Raw genomic sequence first — 25917 nt, forward strand, 5'->3', positions numbered from 1 at the left:
AAAGCAACATGCTATTTACAAGCAAAACACTTGAATCAAGCAATGAACTATAACACCAACAAGAACATCTCACTTATTTCTAACAGAAAAAATTTTAAATTACATAAAATATAAGAAGTTCCCCACCCTAAACTTAAAATCTACTTTGTTCCCAAAGTATACTTTAGAAGTCGAGATAGAAATACTCCATGAGGCCTCCAAACCTAGTTAGTAGCATCTTTATACATTAATAGGGTCCAAGGACCCCATACTTAGTTTTTACCATGCTACTTTGCTAAGGTTTTTTGGTACTCAGAATTCCCATCAACCTATGACTCAACAAAAACAAAAGCTATGTGTAGTAAAAACTAAAAACTAAATAATAAAACCTACCTTAACTTAACTAGGTTTGCCTCCCAAGCAGCGCCTGATTTAGTACAGTGGCATGACCCAATATCTGACTCAACAATATTCCTTCATCCTCTTTTTCACACTAGGGAGTCGCCTTCTTATTTATTTCTAAACTCTTGAGTGTAAACTCTCAAGGTTAATAGCTTCTTTTACATTAGCCTTTTTAGGCTCATCAATCTACTTCATGTCGGTCTTAGGTATTGGAGGTTTGGGCTACTCAATGAGAAAGTCCAAATAGTTCTTTTGTGTAATAGACTCCACCACCCAACACTTATCCCCTTTAATCAATCTAATCATATGCAAATCTTTATAGTAGGATATTATTTTGAGTGGTTTGTATACTTTAAATACTGCCTCTTCATCATCCAACCTTATTATGAGAGTGCCCTTTCTAACATCTATGAAAACTCTTCCCGTTACTACGAATGGACATCCTAAGATGACTGGTGCTATTTTATCTGCCTGAAAATCTAAAAATATAAGGTCAGCAGGAATAATAAACTTACCAACTTTGATGAGAACATCCTCAATGATTACTTAAGGATAGGATATTGTCTGATTTGCTAACTAAAGTATTATAATGCTAGGTCTCATCTTCCCTAAGCCTAAGGTGTTAAACAAGGAAAGGGTAATCAAATTGACACTTTCCCTAAATCACTCAGTGCATGGATTTCCTCACTACTGTCAATTTGAATGGGGAGAGTGAAACTACCAAGGTCTTTGAACTTTTAGGCATTTTCTGCATCACCACAGAACTAAAATCCTCAGTGAGTGCTACTTTCTCAACTTCTTGGAACCTAACTTTGTTAGTGACCAATTTTTTCAAGTAGATAGTGTACTTGGGCATTCCCTATAAATCATCTAAGAAAGAAAGGTTATTATGAAATTATTTGAATGTTTCAAAGAAATTTTTAAATCATATATCCTCTTTTGCCTTTATATTCTTCTATAGGAAAGGTAGTGATGGTCTCTCCTTCACCTTTTCGACAACTTTTATTTGTGAATACTCAGACTTTCTTAAATTTTTAAAACTTAGTCAAACACCAGTGGGGGAATCAACTCTGTGTCTACGTCCTTAGTTTTTTTTAGGCTCTTTATTCATCTCCTTACCACTCCTCAAAGTTATTGTCATTAATTATTTAGGGTTTTCTGTATCACTTGGCAAACCACCTTAAGGATTGGTATTTTGTTCCTTCGCAAACTGAACGATGTGGGACTCTGAGCTCCTTGCAGCTTCTTGCTACATCTTTATATTTGTGGCCAATTATGCTTGAGTAGACATAATTTTCTTTAATATATCTTCCATATTTCTTTTGAGGTTGTGGTCTAATTATCTAAACTTGCTACTGCAGAAACTGTTGTTGTTGTTGGGTATTTCATGGGGTATTTAGTGTCTGGGTTTCCCACTTTTAATTACAGGTGTTACCATAATTCGGCCTTTAAATATTTCCCACAAACATCATGGTCTTAATTTTTATAACACACATAGCCACTTTATTCCTACTATTATCAAAAACCTCACACTAACCTGTAGTCTATTGAATTGTATTAACTGTGACTGTAGGTTGTGCAGTCCCCAACATTATGTTTCTTATTTGAATTTGTAATGTAGAAATCTAGGTAGTTATAGCTGTAAATTGGTCCATCTTCGATACACCTACAACCTTTTTTGTAGCATTCCTTGAGTCTGATGCCACTCGGGATTCAATTGTGCAATGTGGTTCAACAAAGTATGCAGCTCATCATATATTAACACCAAAGCTTTACCACCTACAACTGAATTTAGGAAAATTTTAATGTTATGGTCAAGTTCTTAAACAAAATTGTGAGCTAATACCTAATTGGATTGTTGATAATATGGATAATTTTGTACAAGTGTTTTGAACCACTCCCAAGTATGATATAAATTTTCTTTTGGCTTTTGTTTAAAGCACACAATCTCATAGAAAAGTCTTTCAATCTTTTTGGATGGAAAGAATCGAATGTGGAATTTTCAGACTTAGTCATCCCATGTTGTGATTGAATTTGTCGGCTCTACATTCAACTACTTTTTTAGTTCACACAAAAGTGAAAAGGGAAATAGTGCCGACCTTACATAATCAATTGACACACCTGTAAGGATTAATGTGTCTTGATCTTCTTCAATTTTTAGAATTCGAGGTAGAAAGATTACATTTCTTCTTCATAGATGGAAGCATTGCTCAGATTTGGGGCTTGGTTTAACCAATTCTCGATCCATTGTCAGCTTACTAGATTGAAAACCTGTTTTGTCTTCAAATACAAAACATAGACCAATAATAAAGAAAAAAATAAATAAAAAAGTAAAACTAAAAAAAGTAGGTGCAAAATTTCAAGTCCCCGACAATGGCACCAAAAACTTGACAGCATACATGCTAGAGTACGTGGTCTACCAAGATATATAGTGGCCTTATAGAAAGCTGAATATCGATCCCTCAGACACTTGTTCTAATGACTATTCTATTCTAGTTTACTATTAAGATCAATCTAGTGCAAGCTTAACCAAAAGAGTTTTGAAAGTTTGTAAACTAAAAGTGAAGTAAACAGTTTCTAAAAGTAAAGACTTGAGATATTCAATGGATCGAAGCCTAGGGTTAAAGACCTATAAACCATCATACTACATAATTTAACTTCATTTTATTAAATCTCTTATCTTGGTTGTTGATTTATAGGCTTTAGCTTTCAATCATGGTCGCCCGACCTCTAATTTTTTACCTACTTGGGCATTACAACTACATCATTGAGCGGGGATGTAATAAACTAAATAGATGCTTTAAGATATCATCCTACATGTGAACCAAGAAAGACTTCTAGGTACATCTTTATCGTAGACAATAATTCAAATTCCTTATTTCATAAAAGAATAATAACCTACTTTATTAACCCCCTCGTTCTATCTACCCATTCTCCTACACCAGATCATAAGGTCGACAATATATGTATTCTAAGGTTAGATACTCATTAAAATAGTTAAAACATGGATGAACAAAAATCCAAAGATGATAAGAAATTAAAATAAACTCAATTTAAAATGATTATAGTCATGTTCTTGGCTTTAACCTCGGAAAGGGGGCGTTTAGCCACTAATCAACATAATCATGATCTAAATCATTAATTACATTTTTAGGTATATTAAAATGCTAAATTAAAGAGTAATAAACCCTAAATTTTGTTTCAAACATCCTCCACAACATACAAAAGACGTTCAAAAGTTAATGCAAAGTGATTAAGGTTGGGTATTTAGAGTAGGATGGAAATTGGTTGTGGTAGAATATAGGGGGCTTCACTTCCTTTGGACCCCCACACTGATTGGGTCGCTGTGATTCATAGTATGCAACACTTGAAGAGATAACCCTAAACATATATTAAAATTAAAAAAATCCCTTTGTAATTCTCAACAGAGTGTGTTCATTGTACCATGATTGAAAATAGGGAAAAGCCTAAAGAATGGTTACTTGTTAACCTGGAAAATTTCTTGAGAGACTAAGTAGTTATACTTAAAATTCCTTTATGCATGATTGGTAGCTAGCAGTGTGAATCTCTACTTTCTTGTGAGGAGGCATGTGAGCTAGTTGAGGTGGGTTATTTTTTCATCTTCCGCACAATGAGACTAGTGGAAGTATGGAATGATTATAGTCAACATGTGATTCATATTTAGAGTGTTATTAATTGATACATAGTTTCTCCATGAATTCTATTTCATTCTTTAATATTCCATTTTATGATGAGGGGTGTTGTTAAAATCCTATTTTCCTGTGTGTAAAAAATTTTTTGTTGTAGCAATCTAGTTTGAGCCTTCATAATCATTGAGTGATAGAAAGAGGGCATACATATGAAATTCTCTCATAGTAAGTAGTCGCGTGACTTGAGGACAAGAAAGGTCTTAAGTTGGGGGTAATGATAAGTGGTGAGTTTACTACTTATTCACGCTCATCATTCGTGCAGATTACATTGTTTTGAATGACTAAATAAGACAAAATCTATGGATAGATGAACTAATATCCCCTCTTTGCAGGCCTAGAGTTGAGGATACAAAAATATTTAGATTGGAGCTTAAAATGATAAAAAGGGAATAAGAAAGAGTTATGCTGAAGACCTAGACTATATCAACCTCGATTACCGCAACTGCGGTCATATCTATAGTCGCAATTAGTAAAGATGGTCAGAACAATGCAGTCGTGGAAAATTACCACAGTCGGGTGGTAACGATCACTGACAGCCATGCTAGATCATGGTTAAGCGGGAATATTCCCAGCGGCAGATATGTAAAATCACTTGGATGGATTCAAAGTAATATTTAAGTTAAAACCCTTTCTTCTTTAGGATACCTTAGCTCGTAAGATATTTTGGAATTCAATACTTGAAACCCTAATCTTGTGCAAGTGTGTATTGAACATTGAAGCCTAAATATCTTCGACTCTTTATGAAGAATGAATGCTTTGGATAATCCTTATGGTCTATCTCTCGTTACTTTATTCACGAGTAGCTAACTAATTATTCTTGGGATTATATTGAATTAGAGTGTAATTATGTGTGGGTATTGTTGTGTTTGCATGAATTTTAGTTGTTGAGTATGGATTTCACCATTGCTTGAGCATACAAGTTAAAATTTGATGAATGAAAACACCAATTCTTCGAATAGGTTTGATGGGTGAAAGTCCCAAACTCCATAAACCCTTTATCATCCTCGAAAGAGGGATGAAGATAAATATAAGGTAACCCATAACATCCTCGAAAGAGGGTTATAGGGGGACAATTAAATGGTGGATAATTAAGCCTGTGGTTTCTATCTACTGTAATCTTAGAAATAAGTATTTTAGGAGTGTAAATCATGTTAAGAGCATCATCCTAGAAATATGGATGCTTGATTGAAGTCTAGGGTGATTATGAATATGTGTACACTTTTTAGGTGCTCTAAAGAGACAATGGATTAAATCATTGTGTTTTAGTTGAAAGATTGACCCCAATAAACTTTAACTTAGCCTATCCTTTAGTTAAAAACTAAATTTCATGATGAAACAACATCAACCCACATGAATTACCTCTATATAGAAATAATCCCATGATTTCCCTCAAATCTTCAAATCTAAGTGAAAGTTTATTCACCAAGTTCTTGTAAAATTATGTTGTGAAGAATTTCTAGAAAATCCCCCTATTTTATTTCACATGACATTTTATTAGCATGTCGGGTAATGTTTTAGTAATTTGAGTATCCATAGGGTTTATAGTTTATAGTTCACTCTATGAGATTCGGCCCCAATTCAAATTCGGTTATTTGACAGCGACCGCCTCACCCCTAGTTACGAAAGTGAGTTGAGTGTTATCAAAAGTCCAATACATCAAAAATTTATCCTTTTGAGAAGACTCCAACCACTATAATCCTATCAAATAATGTTCTACACATCATGATAGGAATGTCAATACCTATATTGGATATTCATTCTTCAGGTAAGCAATTGGGCTAAAAATTCAAGTGGGGCTCGCTTGTAGAATCACAAAACTTAAAATATCATATTGTACCTTTAGGATAAAGAATTATTTGAACTAAAATTAGGCATAATCGAAATCTAAATTAGACGCACAATAGTACCAACATACTTGAATAACCTAGTATGAAAAAGAGAATTATGCTGAATTTAAATAAATAACTTATGAGAAAATGCTCATTATAATGTTAGTACCTCTCACCAAGCTATAATAAATGATGTCCCTTGTATTTAATCTCTCCCCTCTTATTGTATTTTAGCCTTTGTGAAATAAATCTTAATTTTATGGATAAAACATATATATAACATACCAGTGATGGTATCTTAAGATTCTAATCTTCCGCATTAGTGGTTAGTGCTTAAGCGCCAAGAGGGTCGCTTTAGTAAACCTTGACACGTTTCGTAGCTATTTCTTAAGAGCTCCTGATATTCTAATTCAACTACAACAGTAACATAACTCCAAATTAATATCCAATTAGGTTATCTAGATTTATTTGGAAGCCCGTGAGTGTAAATTAACCATCCTACCCTATCTTATTAAGTGTTCCAAACTCAATGAAACCATAAAAAATCCATCAAAAGATATTTCAATAGAATGTGGGTTCCACATCTAAGGTTTTACTTTTTAACAAACACCACCCAATAGTATAAGTCGAGTCTATAAGCTATGGGACCAAAATCAAGGGTCCTCCATAAGCTAAAATTGACATTATAAAGAAAAAGAAACTATCAAAATTGGCATTCAAGCTTGTTTGAGTGATTTTTTCCCAAGACCATATTCACTACTTATAAAGGTCCAAAATATGAAAATTAATCTAAAAATCAAACAAACTACATCGCTACAACACAATCAGCTATCACGACCTGAGACTACCCCTTAATCGTAACATAGTGCCTAAGGTCACAAGTGACGTAACCCATGGCCTCGCATGTATTAGGATATTTAAGAAATTAGAAAAATACTAGGCGGAAGCTAACTAAAATCATTAATAGAGATCATACAAATGTAAAACTGAATATCTACCCAAATTGGAAAAAGAACTATCTGACAACCAATTTTGCTGAAAACATCTACAAAAATCCTCTAAAACATAATGAGTTATTGGTAGAAACCCCAAACTAAATCCAACTGACTTAAATTAAATTTGACTAAAAATAAATAATTGATAACTGGTCTTGTAATAATAAGGACTTACCAAATTCTATAGCTGATGATACCAAAATGTGTTAAGTGCTATTCGGGTACTATGTGTTCAAACTTATATTATAAGACAATATAGCGCAGAACAGTATTTGATCAACATTTTTAATGTACTGAGTATGTGTTATGGGAATACTAACTAGTATTAACTGATCATGAATACATGAAAATGTAAACTGAATGTAAGACCAAGTACAAATATGTACTTTTTAAAACTAAATAACAAAATAGTCAATAAAGAAACCTAATATTAACATAAATTGAAAAATAAAATGAGGAATATGGGAGCTAATAATAACTGACATAATATAATCTAACTAAATTGGAGTCCAACTTGTAACCTAGTTTGAAGGGTGCTAATATCTTTCCAAGGGTACCTAAACTAGATAGAATGGATTAACTAAACTGATGTTCAAGAGGTCTAGGCTATAATCCCTCAACTGGCAGGTGTCCCCTCATATCCTATCTTGGTGCTATAGTTTTTGAATTTAGGTACTTCTAGTAAGGGTCTCAGACCTTTACTGATGGGTGAGCCTTTATCCTTGAGTTCACTCGGTGCTACGTACCACTCTTAATTGAATGAGACTTAAAACAAAATTATCAATTGTGGTCAGATTTTTAAAATATCTATCTTGGATAATCTAAAATGTTAAGGACATGAAAACATATAGATGCATCAATACTTACGTATTAGGTGTTCATAACCCTCCCACTTTTGGATAATAGAATTGAACATGAGAATATAAAAAGTTAATCATTATAGGAAATTTCATGATTTAAGTCAAAGCTCCATGATATTTAAACATAAGAAGATACTACACTTAGGAGAAAACATGTACTCATGGTTTATTTATAAAAATAAATGAAAGAAATTAAGTAAACTCATATTTGACCTAGAACCCAATTCTTGGAGGGATATTAAATTTAGGAATTGAGAAGTTACTGGGACTCAAGGGATGGAAGGAATATATTGATGAATTCCCATATATCTGGAGGTAAAATCCTTGGAGAAATCCTTGGATTTTGTACTTGAAGTTTAGGAACCATACTTTGCTATTTGAGAAGAAAAAATTACCGTTTTTGCTAAGTATCAATTAATTTTGAGTCTTAATATGGAATGTGGGGAAGTTTGGGCTAATATACCACCCTTGGGAAATCCTAAATGACATGGGTTAAGTTTTAAAAGAATAAGAATAAACTAAATAGTCTGCAGGTAAAAGTTGATACCATCTGTGATGTTTGAGGTAACGACTCATTAGATCTGGTAACAAGTCATTGCTCATTTTCATTGGTTGAGGTTCTACACCTTAGGCGCATACTGTTAGGGTTGTGATTGCCATCCTTACAACTCATTGGGTTCAATAACGAGTTATTTGAAAGAGGATTTCTCAAGGACTTTATTTCTATATTTCTTTCTATTTTGAGAATGACTCATCGTACCGGCTCGTTAAGATTGATAATAATACGTAAGATGGAATTATCCCTAAGGAGATAAAATTTGGGATTCTTTACTACTATGGAAATGACTGAACACAATAACTCGTTGTGTCTGAGAATGGGTTGTTTCCTTAGTCGTTGTAAATAGTAGTTGATAGGTCTTTAACCAAATTTTCCAAAACTTCTTACTATAATATCAGATTAGGGTAAAACTAGTGTCAGTAGAAATATAATTAAATGGCCTATCTCCTATTGGGTCTAGAACTAAATAACTTGGGGTATTTTAATATCTCCCCTTTTGGATCATCCATACCTGTAATACATCATGTGTAGGATCTATAGTACATCATACAACTCGTCCCCTTGAGTCGTACATACATATCACAACTCATTTATAGAGAGTCATACTAATATTAGTATGCAGTGATTATATTCTCTCTAAGGTTAGTTGACCCTAGATGTCATCAGAAAAGGTACGAGTCTTATGATATGGAGTCATATACAACATAATAGTTTACCTAAGTTTCTATCCAATCTACGATTGGCTGATCCCAAATTGTATAGACAAGTAAAGATTCATAAGGTTTGACTCGTACGTTGATCAGTCTGTGCTACCTTTGTTAATGCCAAGCTTAGATGTCATGAATACCAAGGCGTACCTATCCATATGCGTCATCTGGTATACTCATAAGAAATGACGATCAATTTCTGTAAAGTTTAGCTAAGGACTTTTTTGTCTTTCATTTCTTATAACTTCCACCCACAGCCTATAATCCTTAAAGAGGCATTATTTTCTATATTCCTTAACAAATAAACAAAAATTTCCTTCACCCATCATTAATAATATCAAGAATATTATGATTAGGGTTGTTCACACAAGTTCATTCTTCAATTCTGAAGGTTCAAACTATCTTTACATGTCAAGAAAATTCAAGTATGTGGGGTTTATGGACAAGGGTAACTTCTATTCGCATGCACAAAATTCACGATTTGAAGATTTTTTTACTAGTTTTATATTAGGATTCATCCCTCAAATTATCATGTATTGAAGAATACATTATCTTGTGATTTTATGAATAAAGATGCATAAAGATTACTCATATTCATAATTTTGATTTTAAGATTAATATTGAGCTGTGAGTTTCATTACTTGGTGAAGGATTTTGAAACAAAAATTTCTATATGGGTATTGAACATAATATTTATTATGGGTATTGTTAAGCAAAGTAATAGTTTAAAGATTTGAGAAGAAGCCTTCAGTTTAAAATAAATGTTTATTGAACTTCCATTTATATGCAATTGTATGATGTAAGAAATGCTGATCTTTTGATCCTAATATAAGATATGAAATCCACACTTGTTCATTTTGATTATGTTTTAAAGAAAAGAGAAGCATAACTAGTTTTCAGTCTATAAACCCTTACGTTATTTTATGGTGGATTTCTAAAAGTATGAGCATATAAGTATTTTAAGAGTAGTATTTAGCACCGAGAAGGGAATGTGGTTAAGCATATCCTAAATTCCTAGAAACAATAAGCAACCTTAGGTTAATCTTTTTCCCAATATGGATGAAGTTTAGTGATTACTATAGTTATGTTCTTATTCCATTAGCAAGGGTAGAACAACTCACTCGCCAATGTTGGTAAGACATTAGACTCCATGGTAGCTCACATGGTTTACATTAGTTAGAAGAATATCCCATAAGAAAGAATAAAAGTAATGCTTTTACAAACTAAGTGTTATGGCTCACAAAGTTTATCCAAATGCTTTATTTTTCATGTTGATGAACTTGCAGGCTTTTGTTTATTTCAAGTTCAAGGTTTGTCATTTACACTTAGCATTGATCATTGAAAGCTTATATGCATATTCAATTATTATATAACTTATGCATTCACCCCCACATTCTCAGTACATTAATCTAGTACTGACTCACATATATCTTTATATTTTGTATTGTTTTATAATGTTGGTTATGGCGTTAGTTTCCAGCAGCAAGATTGACTACAGACAACATAACAAGTATACTGACTCTTGGTGAGTCCTCATAGTCTAAGGACCCAGTTTCTTAGATATCAGTTCTTGTTGAAAGTATTTTAGGTATGTGATTTCTAGTAATGTTGGTGTTTTGGGGGTCTGTCCCAGTGGCTCTCTAGTTATTAGTAGAGGTTGTCAGACTATATATGTTTTAACTTCAAAGAGTTGTTCAATGATTTCAAAGTTAAAAACTATAATTAAGTTTTGAAATCATTTACCTTAATTTTCCTTATATACTAGTCCACTTCTCATCTGAGTTTTAAGCTAAACAAAATCATGGGTTAGATTAGGGTTATTCTTAGTCTTAAGCACCATGTGAAGTCTATGGGTACTTTTGGGGCATTAAAAACTTGCTATTAGAGCCTAAGGTTTTGAAGAGTCCTAGGATATCAGACATGCTTTGTTACATAGAGTCTTAATCATGAATGTAAGCGTGCCATTTTTATGAGCAAGAGGTTATGGAAATAGTTAGGACTCATCATTTATTTCATGATTTATCATTCTTATAGTTGTATCTATTTTCCTTAACTCATGCTTTTACATGATAGAATATGCCTCCTTACTGAGTCGACGTACATAGAAAGGGTGATCAACAAACTCTGCACTCCAACTCTCTAAATGAGAATATGTCTCATGCAAAATCACAAAATGCCTTTCTTGCATTGTCCTAAGCTGTGAATGCCAATGTTTAAGGAAACCAACAAGCAGTATCTACCCTTCAGCAAAATGACAACTTAGTTGCAGCCAAAATTTGGGACTATTTTATGAATGAATCCACCTGAGTTCCATGAGTCAAAAGTGGATAGGGATCCTTAAATACTTACTAATAATGTGAGAAAGATTACTCAGATTATTCATGTCACTAAAAGGGTAAGTTTAGAGTTTACATCGTATAGACTGAGGGATGTTGCTTATGATTGGGTAGTTATATAAGGAAGGTAGGGGTGAGAATGCAGATCCTATGAGCTGGAAGGTATTTAAGAGTGCTTTTCTATAAAGATTCTTTTTATATGAAATAAGAGAGATTAGGGTGGAGGATTTAATGAACCTTGGGTAGCTCTTTATGACAATGAATATGTACTGCCTTAAGATTACTCAGTTGTCTAAGTATACTACTGACTTGTTGCCAACTCTAGTGATCATATGAGTAGGTTTATTATTTAGGTATATGATTTGAGGGAAATGGATTGTAGGACTATCATGCTAATTATTGATACAGATATGCTCAGTTAATGACTCATGCTCAACAGATTGAGGCAAAAATATCGAAGGAAAGAGAAAAGAGAAATAAGAGGGCTAGGATTAGACAATTTGAGTATAGTCAGACAAGGTATTAAGGGATAAGACGTTCACAGTTTCAAGGTCATTCATCAATGCCTGCTCCATCTTCAGCTAGTGCCCTAACAACTAAGACCACACAGAAGTAGTGGGGCAGGACATCAAATTCTATGTTTGGAAGTTGTATGGTCGAAAGGCCTAGTTATCCAACTTGTGTAAAGTGTAGCAAGACCTATCATAGTGAGTGTTTGATACGCTAATGGGGTTTCTAGGGGTATGGAAAATTGGGCCACAAAATCAAAGAGTGTCTTTGTGCTACGCGGGGAAGTAGGGATGTTCATCCTCATACTCAATTTATTAATACAACAGCTCAGCAAGGTTACCCAATTTCACCAAATGGTGCATTATCTATTATAGGTGATGGTTAGTGCTAGAATCAGTTATATGATTTACTATCCCATCAGTATCAGAAGAGTTTACAAGATATGGTCATAGGTATACTTCGTGTCTTTCAACTTGATTTATATGTGTTGTTAGACCTGATATCAAACCTCTCATTTGTAACTTCTTTGGTTTTTATAAATTTAAAGGTAGGTCTAAAAAATTTGTCTAATACTTTCTTAATTTCTATCCCAATGGTTGAGTCAGTTATTGCAAGACGAGTCTATATGTAATGTCCTATTACTATCCTTCATAAAGTCATGCTAACGGATCTAATAGACATAGAGACGGTAGAGTTAGGTGTTATTGTTTTCCTAGATTGGTTCCTCTCATGTTATGCATATATAGATTGTCATACCTATATGGTGATTTTTCATTTTCCTGATGATGAAATTTTTAAGTAGGAGGGTATTTTTGTGTCTTCTAAATGTCATTTCATCTCTTATATTAAAGCCAGAATGTTAATATCAAATGGGTGAATCTGTCATTTTGTTTGAGTCAAAAATACTATGTCGAAGCCCAAACAGTTCAATCAATCCTGTAGTCTATCAGTTTCTTAAGGTTTTCTCTGAAGATAATCTAGGGATACCTTTAGATAGAGAAATAGAATTCGATAATGATCATTTTTCTGACACTCATCCCATCTTTATTCCTCCATATCACGTGTCTCTGGCCGATCTTAAAGAGTTAATGAAGTAGCTTAAGGTCCTCATAGATAAAGGTTTCATAAGACTTAGTGTCTCTTCGTGGGGTGCTCTGGTCATTTTCCTGTGCAAGAAAGATAGCATTTTCAAAATTTGTTTAGATTATAGACAGCTAAACAAGGTTACCATAGTGAAAAAGTATTTTATTCTAGAATCAACAATTTTCTTGATCAGCTTCAGGGTGCCTGGTGGTTCTCCAAGATTAACCTTTGTTCAGGATACTATCAGTTGAATAATAGGAAGCAAGACATTCAAAAAATTTCTTTTTGAACAGGTATGGCCATTTTGATTTTATGGTTATGCCATTTGGACTGACAAATGCTCTTGTATACTTCTTGGTTTTGATAAATATGATCTTTAAGTAGTACTTGGAGATATTTTTCATTATTTTTATAGATGACATACTAGAGTACTCTAGGTGTGAGAAAGAGCATGTAGACCATTTATGAATAGTGTTCCAGACCATTAATGATCGTTAATTATAGGTGAAGTTTTTTAAATATGTTTCTTGGTAGTAAATTATTACCTTCTTATGATATTTCATCTTAGGGGATGGTATTTTTGTTTATCTTCAAAAGAATAATACATTGAGACACTAGCCTAGACTCATCACTCTGACTGATATCAGGAGCTTCTTGGATTTGGCTAGATATTATAGAAGATTTATTGAAGGGTTCTCTTCTATAACTGAACCATTAACCAAGAATACCCAAAAGAAGGTGAAGTTTATATGGTTGAATAAGTGTCAGAAGAGTTTCCAATAGTTGAAAGATAGATTGACTTCACCACTAGTGCTAGGCTAGCCAGAAGGGTTAGACGAATTCGTAGTGTATTGTGATACTCCCAGAGTTGGGTTAGCTTTTTTGTTGATGCCAAATGGGAGAGTGGTAGATTATGAATCTACAAAACTTTAGGATTATGAAAATAATTACCTAAATCATGATTTTAAATTAGCTGTTGTGGTTTTTGCTTTAAAATTTTTGAGGCACTACCTTTATGGTGTTCATATTGATGTTTTCACTGACCATAAGAGTCTTCAGTGTGTGTTTTCGCAAAGGGAGTTGAATTATTATCAAAGAAGCTGGTTGGAATTATTCAAAGATTATGACATAAATTTCTTTATCATCTGGGTAAGTCCTATGTGGTGGAAAATACACTAAGTACGTTGTCTTTGAGTAGTGTGTCTCATTTGAAGAAGGAAGAATCGTAGTTGGCTAAAAAAGTGCATAGCTTATGTAATTTGGGAGTGTGTTTGCTCAATATTGATGATAGGGGGAAGTATTTTAGAATGGTTTTGTATCATCTTTTGTGGTGAAAGCGAAAAAGAAACAGCAAAACGATCTTATACATAGCTAGTATTGGAAGCAGTTCAGCAGAAAAGGGTGAGGTTTTTTCCAAAGGGAGAGATGGTGTACTTTGCTATTATGGTAGAATCTGAATGTAGAAATATTAAGGGAAAAGATACAATCCAAAGCTCATGGTTTGAGGTATTCCATTTATCTATGTTCTACTAAGATATTCCATCACTTACGAGAAATTTATGGGTCGAATGGTACTAAGAGGAACATAGCTGAGTTTGTAGCCAAGTATCTAAATTGTCAACAAGTTAAAGTTAGACACCAAAGACTGGGTGGTATGTTTCAATTGATTAGTATCCATACTTGGTAGTAGGAAGTAGTGAATAAGAATTTCATTATAAGGTTGTCACGTACAAGGCATCAACATGATGCAATTTGGTTTATAATAGATCGAATGACTAAGTCAGCCTATTTTCTATCGACTAGGATTTCAGATATCGTAGAGAATTGTTCTATGATATATGTTACCATGTTAGTAAGACTTCATGGGATACGGCTATCCATTATTTCAGACAGAGGCACTTAGTTCATTTCAAAATTTTTACAATCTTTTTAGAAGGGCCTTGGTACAAAGTTTAAGCTTAGTACCTTATTTCATCTACAGACTAATGGCTAGGTTGAGAATAAAATTCAGACATAAGAAAACATGGTAAGGACATGTGATCTTGAATTTAAGGAAAGTTGGGATGAAAATCTACCTTTGATTGAGTTTTCTTAAAATAATAGTTATCACGCTAGCATTTAGATAGCTCTATATTAAGCATTGTATGGGTATAGGTATAGGTCACCGATAGGTTAGTCTGAGGTTGTTTAAGTCACCTTGATAGGGATGGATACTGTTCTTACAATTATGGAAAATGTTCAATTGGTTTGTGAGTGATTTAAAACTTCCCAGAGCAATCAGAAATCCTATGTTGATGTAAAAATGAGAGAGCTTAATTTTGAAGTAAGCGATTGGGTATTCTTGTAGGTGTTGCCTGTGATGGGAATAAAGAGATTTGAAAGGAATGGAAATGTGATTCCATGATTTTTTGGTCCTTGTGGTATAATGAATCCCTTATGAGAAGTGTTGAGTTAGCGCTGGTTCATCTAGTATTCCACGTTTCAATGCTTAAGAAGTTCATTAGAAATTTATCCTTAGTTGTTCACCTAGAGAGTATTGAGGTTAAAGATAACTTGCCGTATGTGTGGATTACTTTAGAGATACTTTATAGGTAGGCCTGAAATATAAGGAATAAGGAAGTAGCATTAGTAGAAGTTCTCTGAAGAAATCAATTTGTTGAAGGGGCCAATTGGGAAGATAAACCGGACATGATGACAAAGTAGCCACATCTCTTTTCCTCCAATTCCATTCCAACCTTAGGTAAAATGTAATTTCTAGCATATTCTATCTCCCTAAGTACATTGAAGTGATACTATATTATATTTTATGTTATGAGAAATTTAATCATTGTAATAGTGGTAGCTTGATTGTAGATTAAGTTTGGAAGTGTTGACTCTTGCCAAGATTCTTGTCCTTGATGAATCACATTAGAGGATGAATGGTCTAAGGGGTATTTATTGTAATACGCCATGTCTTATAGATACTATACATCATAAGAGTCATCCCCTTGAGTTGTACATACATCACACGTCTCATATATTGGGGCTCATACCCCTATCAATATGGAGTAATATGAATTATGTTTCAGGTATGAGTTAACCCTATAATTAATCAAGAAAGTTACTATTCTTATGAAATGGAATCATATGTATAGGAGAATAGTTTCCCTAAGTTTTTGTCCAAGATACGATTGGTTTTTCCCAAATCGGATAGACAAGTAAGAAGTCGTAAGGTTTGACTAGTATGTTGATCAGTGTGTGCTACCCTAGTCATGGTCAAGACTATGAGTCATAAATACAAAGTCATACCCTTATGTACGAGTCTTATGGTATACTCATAAGAACTGACAATAAAGTTGTGTAAAGTTTAGCTTAGGGTTTTTGGTCTTTTCATCTCTCATAACTTCAACCCATGACCTATAACACTTAAAGAGGTATTATTTTCCTCAATTCCTTAATCATGTAACAACTCTTTCCTCCTCCTAATATCAAGAATATAAAGAACATCAAGATTACAGTTCCTCACACAAATTCATCCTTCAAGTCTCAAAGTTCAAACTCTCATCAAAAGTATAGAAACTTTAGGTATGTGGGGTTTATGAACAAGGTCAATCTTCAATCCTTTTGCCCAAAAAGTTTGATTTCAAAATTTATTTACTTGTTTTATATTAGGGTTCGTACTTTAAATTGTCATGTATTGAAATATTCCATTATCTTGTGATTTTAAGAATAAAGAAGCATAAAGATTACTCATATTCATGTTTTGGATTTTAAGATTGATATTATGCTTTGAATTTGATTACTTGGTGAGGATTTTGAAGAATAATTTATATATGGGTATCGAACAGGATATTTGTTATAAGTATTGTCAAAGAAAGTAAGATCTTAAATATTTGAGAAGAAGCATTTAGTTTAAAAGAAAAGTTTAATCTTTAAATTTCCATTCATATGAAATTCAGCATGATGTAAGAAAGACTGATCTTTTAATCCTAAGATAAGATATGAAATTCACACTTGTTCACTTTTATTATGATTTGAAGAAAAAGAAGCAAAATTATTTTTTAGCCTATAGACCCTTATGCTATTTCAATGAGGATTTCTTAAAGTATGAGCATATAAGTATTTTGGGAGTAGTACTTATCACCGAGAAGGGAATGTGAATGAACATATACTAAACTCTTAGAAACTACAAGCCACCATAGGTTAAGATTTTCCCAATATGGATAAAGTTCAATGATCACTAAAGTTAAGGTTCTATTCTGATGGAAAGGATAGAACAACTCTCCCCAATATTGGTAAGACGTTGGAATCCATGGTAGCTTACACTGTTTATGTCTGTTAGAAGAATCTCCCTTAAAAAAATAATAAAAGTAAAGCTCTTAGAAACTAAGTGTTATGGCTAACAATGTTTATCCTTAGTCTTCATTATTCATTTTTGTGATCTTGTAGTCTTTGGTTTATTTGAAGCTCAAGGTGATCATATAAACTTAGCAAAATTCATTGAAAGATTTTATTTATATTTAATTATAAATTTTCTTATGCATTCACCCCCCATATCCTCAGTACATTATAGAAGTACTAACCCTCATATATGTCTATGTGCTATAATGTCTTATAATGTAGGTTCTGGTTCTCCTTTCTAGCAACATGATTGACTACGGGCATAATCATCAACATCCTAACATTTGGTGAGTCCCTATATTACAAACACCTAGTTTCTCAGATATTAGTTCATTGTTGAAAGTATTTTTGTTATGTGATTTCTAGTTATGTTCGGGTCAGTCGGGGTCTTTTCCAGTGGCTCTCTTGTCATTAGTAGAGGCCTGTTAGACTGTTTATGTTTTTAGTTAAAGGAGTTGAGTAAATATTTCCAAGTTAAAGAAAATCATTAAGTTATGAAATTGTTTACCTTTTGTTTACTTATATACTAGGCAACTTCTCATGTTAGTTTAAAGTTAAATATCTATCATGGTGTAGCTTAATGTTATTCATAGTCTTAAGAACCGTGTGACGTCTAGGGGGTACTTTCGGGTCATTAAAATCCCTAAATGAAACTAACTAAGCTAAATTACTAAGGGAAATGCTAATATTTTTACATTGAATACTTTCAAGCTGAAACATGAAGTAATATCTGATTCTATAACTGATGCATGGACTAGAATGAATTCATGAATGCATGCTAAGACATAAAAATAGTTGAATAGTCTAAGAGAGAAATGAATGGATTGAATAATTAACTAAGGATACTATTACCTCAAGTTAGGGCTGAGTTTGAGGAGAAAAGATAGGGTGCTTGGCTGGCATGTCTGCCTTTGCTTCCCAAGTAGGTCCCTCAACCGACTTATTTCTCCATAGAACTTTTACCATAGTGACTCTGTTAATCCTCGGCCAACAAATATAATTATCAAGGAAGACAACTGGGACATCTTCATAAGCGATGATATTTTCCGTGCCAACCCCTTATAAAGGTAATAATGAAGTTTTATCACCAATGAATTTCTTCAACAAGGAAACACAAAAAAATAAATATACTGATGCTATTGCTATAGGAAATTCCAACACATAGGATACCTTGCCATATCGACTCAAAATCTTGTAAGAATGGACATAACAAGAACGGATCTTCCTTTTCTTAACAAACCTCTACACTTCTTTCGTGGGAAAAATTTTCATGTTGATGAATTCACTAATATTAAGCTCAAGCTCTCTCATCTTTATATTTGCACAAGATTTTTGATGACTCTGAGCAGTCGTCTACCTTTTTTTATTTAGGAAAACTTTTTTTGTTGCCTCATTCACTGGATCTGGCCCTATCAAGTAGCCTCCCAACTTCATACCAGCCAATACAAGTTCTACACCTCCTACCATAAAGCTCTTTAAATAGGGCCATCTTAATACTGGAGTGATTATTGTTGTTGTATACAAACTCAACCAATTGAAAGTGATCATCCCAAATACCATTGAAATCAGTCATATACACCCTCATAATATCCTCTAAGGTCTGAATGGCCCTCTTCGCTGGGCCATCTCTCTATGGGTGAAATGTTAAACTAAGGTAACTTAGGAACCGAGACCCTTCTAGAGAGTTATGAAAAATTAAGAGGTAAATTAGGTAAGTCTATCTGAAATGATGGCCAAAGAGACCCTTTGCCATTTCACAAACTCCCTAAGATAGAGTCTAGCATAATCTTTTGTAGAATCTAAAGTGTTAACTAGTAAGAAATCAGCCAACTTAGTCCTTCGGTCCATAATCAAAAAAATGGATTCATGTTGTCGACAATTATGAGGTAACCCTATAATGAATTCCATGTTCAAAACTTTAAACATCCACATAGGAATACTAAATTGTTGAAGCATTCCATTTTGCCTCTAGTGCTCAACCTTAACCTACTAGAAATTTGGACACTCAGCCACAAGTTCCACAATATCTTTCTTCATGCCATTCCGCCAATAGACATTTGATAAATAATGGTACATCTTAGAGGCTCCTGGACGAATAAAATATTCATAACAATGAGTTTATCCTAACATTAACTGCTCAACTCATCCACAAGCGGAACACATCATCTACCTTGATAGGGAAGAACACTATCTCCCCTTTTTGAGAAACCCTCAACCTTCTGATTTTGAGTGACCTCTTTTAACTTTTTCAAAATAGGATCTCTATTTTGTATTTCCTTCATTTCAGATACTAAAGAATATTTCAACCCATTTTTACCCAAATGCTACCTTTGATTGAATCAACCAATCAAACTCCCAACCTAGAAAGTTGATTAATCTCACGAACTAACTCTTTCTTATCATCCTCCAGGTTAGAAACACTCCCCATAGAAAATATGTTAAGGGCATCGTCCATAATATTTGTCTTACACAAATGGTACAAAACACTCATGTCATAATCATTCAACAACTCTAGCCACCTTCTTTGATAAAGATTTAGATCTTTCTAACTAAATACATAAAGAAGAATCTTGTTATTAGTTAAATTTTAACATAAACTCCATAAAGATAATACCTTTAGATCTTTAATGCACAAAAAACTACGGCTAATTCAAGATCATAAGCCGTGTAGTTCTTTTCATAAGGCTTAGCTTACTAGAGTCATATTATATAACCTTTCTCCACTACATTATTACACAACAAAGCCAAACTCTAAAAGCATAACAATATACCAATAAAATATATGAACCCTCTTGTAGAGTCAAACTAAAGTGGAGGCTAGTTGAGTCTTAACTTCTTAACTTTTATTCCAAAAATTATACCACTAGAATTTTGCTTTCTTTTGAGTCAGTCTTGACATAGGAGAAGCAATACAGGAAAATCCTTCAATAAACAATTTTTTGTAACCTGTTAAACCCAAGAAACTCCTGATGTATGATGAAGAAATGGGTTTGGTCTTCTAAAGATCAACTCAAATCCCTTCACCGAATATAATATGACTAAGGAATGCTACTAATTTTGACTAGAATTCTTATTTGTTGAACATAGCAAATAACTGGTGATATTTATGTGTCTTCAAGACAATTCTCTAATGATCCTCCTGTTCACCCTCACTCTGAGAATAAATGAGTATATCATATCTGATGACTATAAAAAATATTTCCATATCGTGCTTAAAAATAGTCCATAAAAGTTGTTGAAGTATTTGTTAGTCCAAAAGACATAAAAACAAATTTATCATAACCATACCGAGTTTTGAAGGCTAGTTTTGGAATGTCATAATCTTTCGCTCTAATATTTCTATATCTTATTTTGATGATTATCAACTGACCACAAGGGACTAGGTCCTTGGGTCACTATTGAAAAGTATAGTTGTCACAAGGTCTGTGCCATTTTGTCTTCTAGTTTAACAAACTGCGCTTGTAACTTGTACCTTTCTGGACACTTGCCCCAATCATATTTATACCATAATAATTATTCCACTATAAAAGGAAAAGAATATTTCTCAAATTGTTGAGTTTTAACAATGTTGTTTATTCAACGTGTGTAAGAGACGAAAACTGAGTTGCTCAAGTATTGCTCAAGTTCTTGATCTTAATATGTACTAAAAAGAGTGAGTTTTCTTGATTCGATCCTTGATTTGTCAATAATTACTCATGTTATAAAAGTAAGTATTGCTTGTTTTTTTTAGAGTGCTTAGGTAGAGTTACTATCAAAGTGAGTTCTTACTAGATTTGTTAGGGTAGGCTTGTAGTAAAGTTATTACAAGTAGGTAGAGCCCAGAGTTAAGCTTATTGGAGTTTATAATCAAGATTTTGATATATAGTTGATTGTTGGGTACTTGTAAGGGAAATCTTTGGTCTATCCTTCCTTCAGCAAGGTTATTTTCACGTTTAATATATGTGTCTTTATTTTTTTGAAAAGCCTTTAGTTTTCCAATGCTTCATTATTTAATTGCTCATGACTGCCTTTATAAGACGTAGCCTCACTGTGTGGTGCAATCCTCCAAGTTTCAACAAGTTGTATCAGAGCCAGAACAGTTTAAAAGGTTAACAACTACAATTATTTGGTTATTATGGTTGTTGTACAAAATCTTGATGAAAGGCAATCTACCACTAGACAACCTAGATTTAATGGGCAGTTCTAGAGGTCGTGGAAAAAAAAGATGTTTGACTTTCTTATTATTGAGGACAGTGAGTTGATAGATGTTATACAAGATGGTCCTTATGAGCCATTAAAGAGTTCAAATAATGATAAATAACAAGAATGGTTATCAAACGAATGAGAAAGTTAATAATGAAGATAAAAAGAAGGTTGAGACAAATTATAAGGCCAAAAACTTCTAGTTTGTGGAATAGGGCCTGATGAATATCACAAAATTTTTGCATATCAAAATGCAAGAAAATATCGGATTACTTTATGAATGCTAATGAAGGAACAATTGATATGAAAGATTCAAAAGTTTATATGCTCACTACTCAGTATGAAACAAACACTATGAGAGAACGAGAAACTATCCAAGAGATGCATATAAGATTTACTTCAATCAACAATGAGTTTAACTGATTAGGAGAAGATATTTCTCTATATAAATAGGTGAGAAATATTATGTGGGTTCTACCTTAATCTTTGGAAATCAAAGTAGTTTCTATTACTATACAAGGATCCTGAAAACTATCACAGTGGATGAGACTATTTGTAATTTAATGACACATGAATTCAAAAGAAGCAAGCGCATGAGAAGAAGGAAGCAAAAAGGGAAAAATCTCATGCACAGAAGGCATCAAAATTTGACTTCACTAAAAAATACACTAATGTTTCCCATTTGAAAAAAAAAATTGTTATAGCTATGAAGAAAAGTTGTCATTTTCAAAGAAGTGGAAGTAGCAGCAAAATAAGATGCACCATGGAGGTTTGTCACAAATGTGGAATTCCTTCACATTTTATTCATGATTGTCCAATGCACAAAATGGACTATCAAGAATATCTCAAGACTAGATGTGACAAAGGATAGAGCAGGGACCGGGTACTTGTAAAATTAAGTGGTAAGGGTACAGTTAATTTTGCAGTTAAGCAGGCCATAGCTTACTGGGAAAATTTTTCTATTGAATCTAAAGAATATGGGAAGCATGAAGATATTTCTATGATGACAGTGGAGGATGAGAATGTGAACTTTAATTTCTTATTTGTTCTTATGGAAAGCACTAAAATTGAAGAAGAAAATGAGGTAACACTTTCTGACATTAAAGATAACTTAGAAACTACTTTGCTAGAAAGATAAAAAAAACTTGCAAATTGTTGACTGATTTTATGTGCAAAATGAATAATGAAAAATTTCTCTTGAACAAAAGGTGGAAAGGTAGGAGATCGAATTAACTGCTTTAACTATCTAAATATCTGAATCCAAGGAATAAGTTACTAAGTTAAATTCTAAAAATCCAAATTTAGTAAGTCAAATGGAGAAAGGAGAAGATGCTTGTGATAAATAAAAAAATAATGCTCTATAAGGAAAAAAAGAAGAAGATCAAGAGCAACTGATAGTGTTGACTCTCCAAATATCTAAATCTGAGGAACAAGTTTCTAAGTTAAAATCTGAAAATATGAGATTGGTGAACGAACTTGAGAAAGTAGATGATTCAAATAGTAATGGCAAAAAACCCTCAATATTTTAAATTGAGCTTGAAGAAAACTTTATGGATTCCTAAAAGCATCTCATCACTACACTCCAAAAGAATCCAAAGTTTTAAAGGGACCTTGTTCATCAGAGGGAAAAACATAAAAAAATCCATATAATATACTACATTCTAACAAACCTCTATAACATAACTGGTCATGGAGTTAATAATGGTAAAGGACTTTGTATCAGTAAAAACCTCAATCACCTGGGTCTTATGGAAAGGTTGTTCAAGATTTTAGAAACAAGTCCACAAACCTTTATGCACTCACTGTGGAAGAGATGAAATTCGAAAGGAAAACTGTCAATGGAATAAAGCAAGAATGATCAATGTTAGATATATTCAGTAGCGGAATATCTATATGGAAGGTTTCAGTCCTTTGAAAAATATGAAGAAGCTCTCATTAACTAGTTGGGAAAAGAAGAATTTTATCACACCTCTTTTATCCTACTGTGAACACAAACCCAAGTGGGTACCCAATATAACAAATGATTTTGTTTGCATAAGGCTGAAATGGTTTTTAGTCAGAACCAGTTCATTGATAGTAGTTCTTCAAAGCATATGACAAGAAGATCTAACTGCATACTCTCTCTTAAGACACATCAGGGTGGAGGTGTCTTATGTTTAAATGATGATGAGAAAAGAGATGGTGATCCAGGATATACATGGAACTCTAACAATTCCTCTCCAAATGTAATACAACGAATGTGAAAGTGTTCCAAAGGATACTAACTCATTAAATACAATGCTGAAGAAAGAATAGAAATTTAAAGAATTCTAAATCAGGGACTTCATCCTTAGACCTATTTTCAAAACTATCTATAGAACCAAGTGGTGAACTGAAATAGTTAGGAAAAGGATTAGATTAATCAATTAACCTAACATAATAAATGAATTAGTCTTTCTTCAAAAATTTGGCTATGATCATTTGACAGGTATTCTTTGTAATAACTTAGTACTGTACCTTTGCAGGTCGATACCCATAGGAATGGCTTAGAAGAAAAATAGTTGAGGAAAACACAAATGGAAAATTCACTCAAGTTTGTACCCATCTCTAAAAGGCAACATGTTTTTTTCATCTAATCAAAATCTATTAATTAACAACATATATTAAGTGTTGAAAACTTGTAGAGACTGATGTGTCTATTCCAAAAGACACCTTTTTAATGTCAAACTATCATCTATATTAATTACAAAATCAAATCCTTTTAATTTATTCTTTATCTAACTTAAGCCATCTTCTTCAATCTACATCTTCCCTAAACTTAATATTTCACTTTCTTTTTCTCTAAAAATTTTCTAAATGGTATCAATTCCATCTTCCTTAATCCTCGTAAATGAGTCAAAAGTTAAAGTGTTTGAAAATTAGTCTGAACAACCAAAAAACAAAACCTCTAATTCCTTCGCACCTAGTAAACCATAAGAAATCATCTCAAGTCCTCAACAAGAACCTGCATTTAATCTGCCTACTGAATCCTTCTGAGAAAATCTAAAATCCCTAACTAAGTTTATTCCTTCCTTTTCTATTAGTATTATTTTTAAGTTAAACATGGAGGTGGATTTAAATTAAGGATTTTGTTCTCCAATTGAACAAGAAATCCCAAAACCTAAAGTACATTCTTCCTCGTATGACCAAAAATTAGCTAAAGATTTTTAAAACCCAAAAAAAACATTACAAGTACCTGGTTCTCCTATACCTTCTTAGCTAAATCCAATATTTTCTCAATTGTGTAAGGATGAAATACCTATTAAGATGTTAAATCTCTCAAGTAGTGAAAAATGGGAAGTTTAATATTTGCTTCTACTCACATATGATCCCAAGGACAGCACTGTTAGTGCAGAAGATAAAATAGAAGGTTAAAGAGATAAAGAGACAAATAATGAAGAAGTTGTGCTACCTCAAAATGTGTAGGATAAGTAGGATGAAGATTAAACATCTTTGAGGTGAGTTAAGAAGATATAAAGAGGAAGCATTGGAAAGGAAAAGATAATTGATAGTGATAAAAAGGTTGTTAGATACTATTCCACGAGGGGATAAAAAAAGAAGGTATTGAAAGATGATATGAAAGGTAGCAAGTCTTCAACCGCTGGGATAGAAAGTCTCAAAAAGCTGTGATTGTAGAAGAGGATAAAAGCATTAAAGTTAAAAAAAGTTGTGAGGGTGACAACAGTGATTCAGATGGTACTGCAATTGAGAAAAAAAGGCAAGAAGTTTATATTGCTTTAAGGACCAGGTCATCCAGTCCAAAGCATGTTAATCCTGTTGTTAGTAAAAAAGAAACATATTGTTTTCAAAAAGAAGAAAGTCTTTAATTAACCTGATCTCAAGAAGAGAAAATTTTTCAAAAAGAAAAAGTCATGTATTGACCTAAAAAGATTAAAAGAGGAAAAAAGGATTCATCAAGAAAAAAGAGAATTATTGTTTTTAAAACACAGAAGGTATTAACTGGTAGAATGTTTGATCCTAGGGTTTATGATAAACGTGTAATGATAGAGTTAGTTGAGTATGTTAGGTAGCAAGGATGGTTACACCTCTTAAAGGAACTAGCTCCCATGGTTTTTAAAGAGAAATTAAAAGAATTCTTATATTAAATGGATTTCTCAGAAGATGGGTTGAGCTGGATAGGCCTGGTGAAAGAAAAAGCTATAAATCTATTTAAGAAGGCACTAGGATGGATTCTGGATGTGCCCATGATGGGTGTAGGACTGTTGCAAAAAAACAACCCTCAGTTATGTTCATCATTAATGCATCTAAAGTAGGAGGTACATCAATAGCGAGTGTGAGAAGGAAATTTCTCACAAGTGAGTTCCAATTGGTGTATGAATTTGTGAACAAAGTCCTTCTGCCAAGTA

The sequence above is a fragment of the Capsicum annuum genome, chromosome 1 (assembly GCF_002878395.1).
Source record: "Capsicum annuum cultivar UCD-10X-F1 chromosome 1, UCD10Xv1.1, whole genome shotgun sequence".
In the NCBI taxonomy this organism is placed as follows: Eukaryota; Viridiplantae; Streptophyta; class Magnoliopsida; order Solanales; family Solanaceae; genus Capsicum; species Capsicum annuum.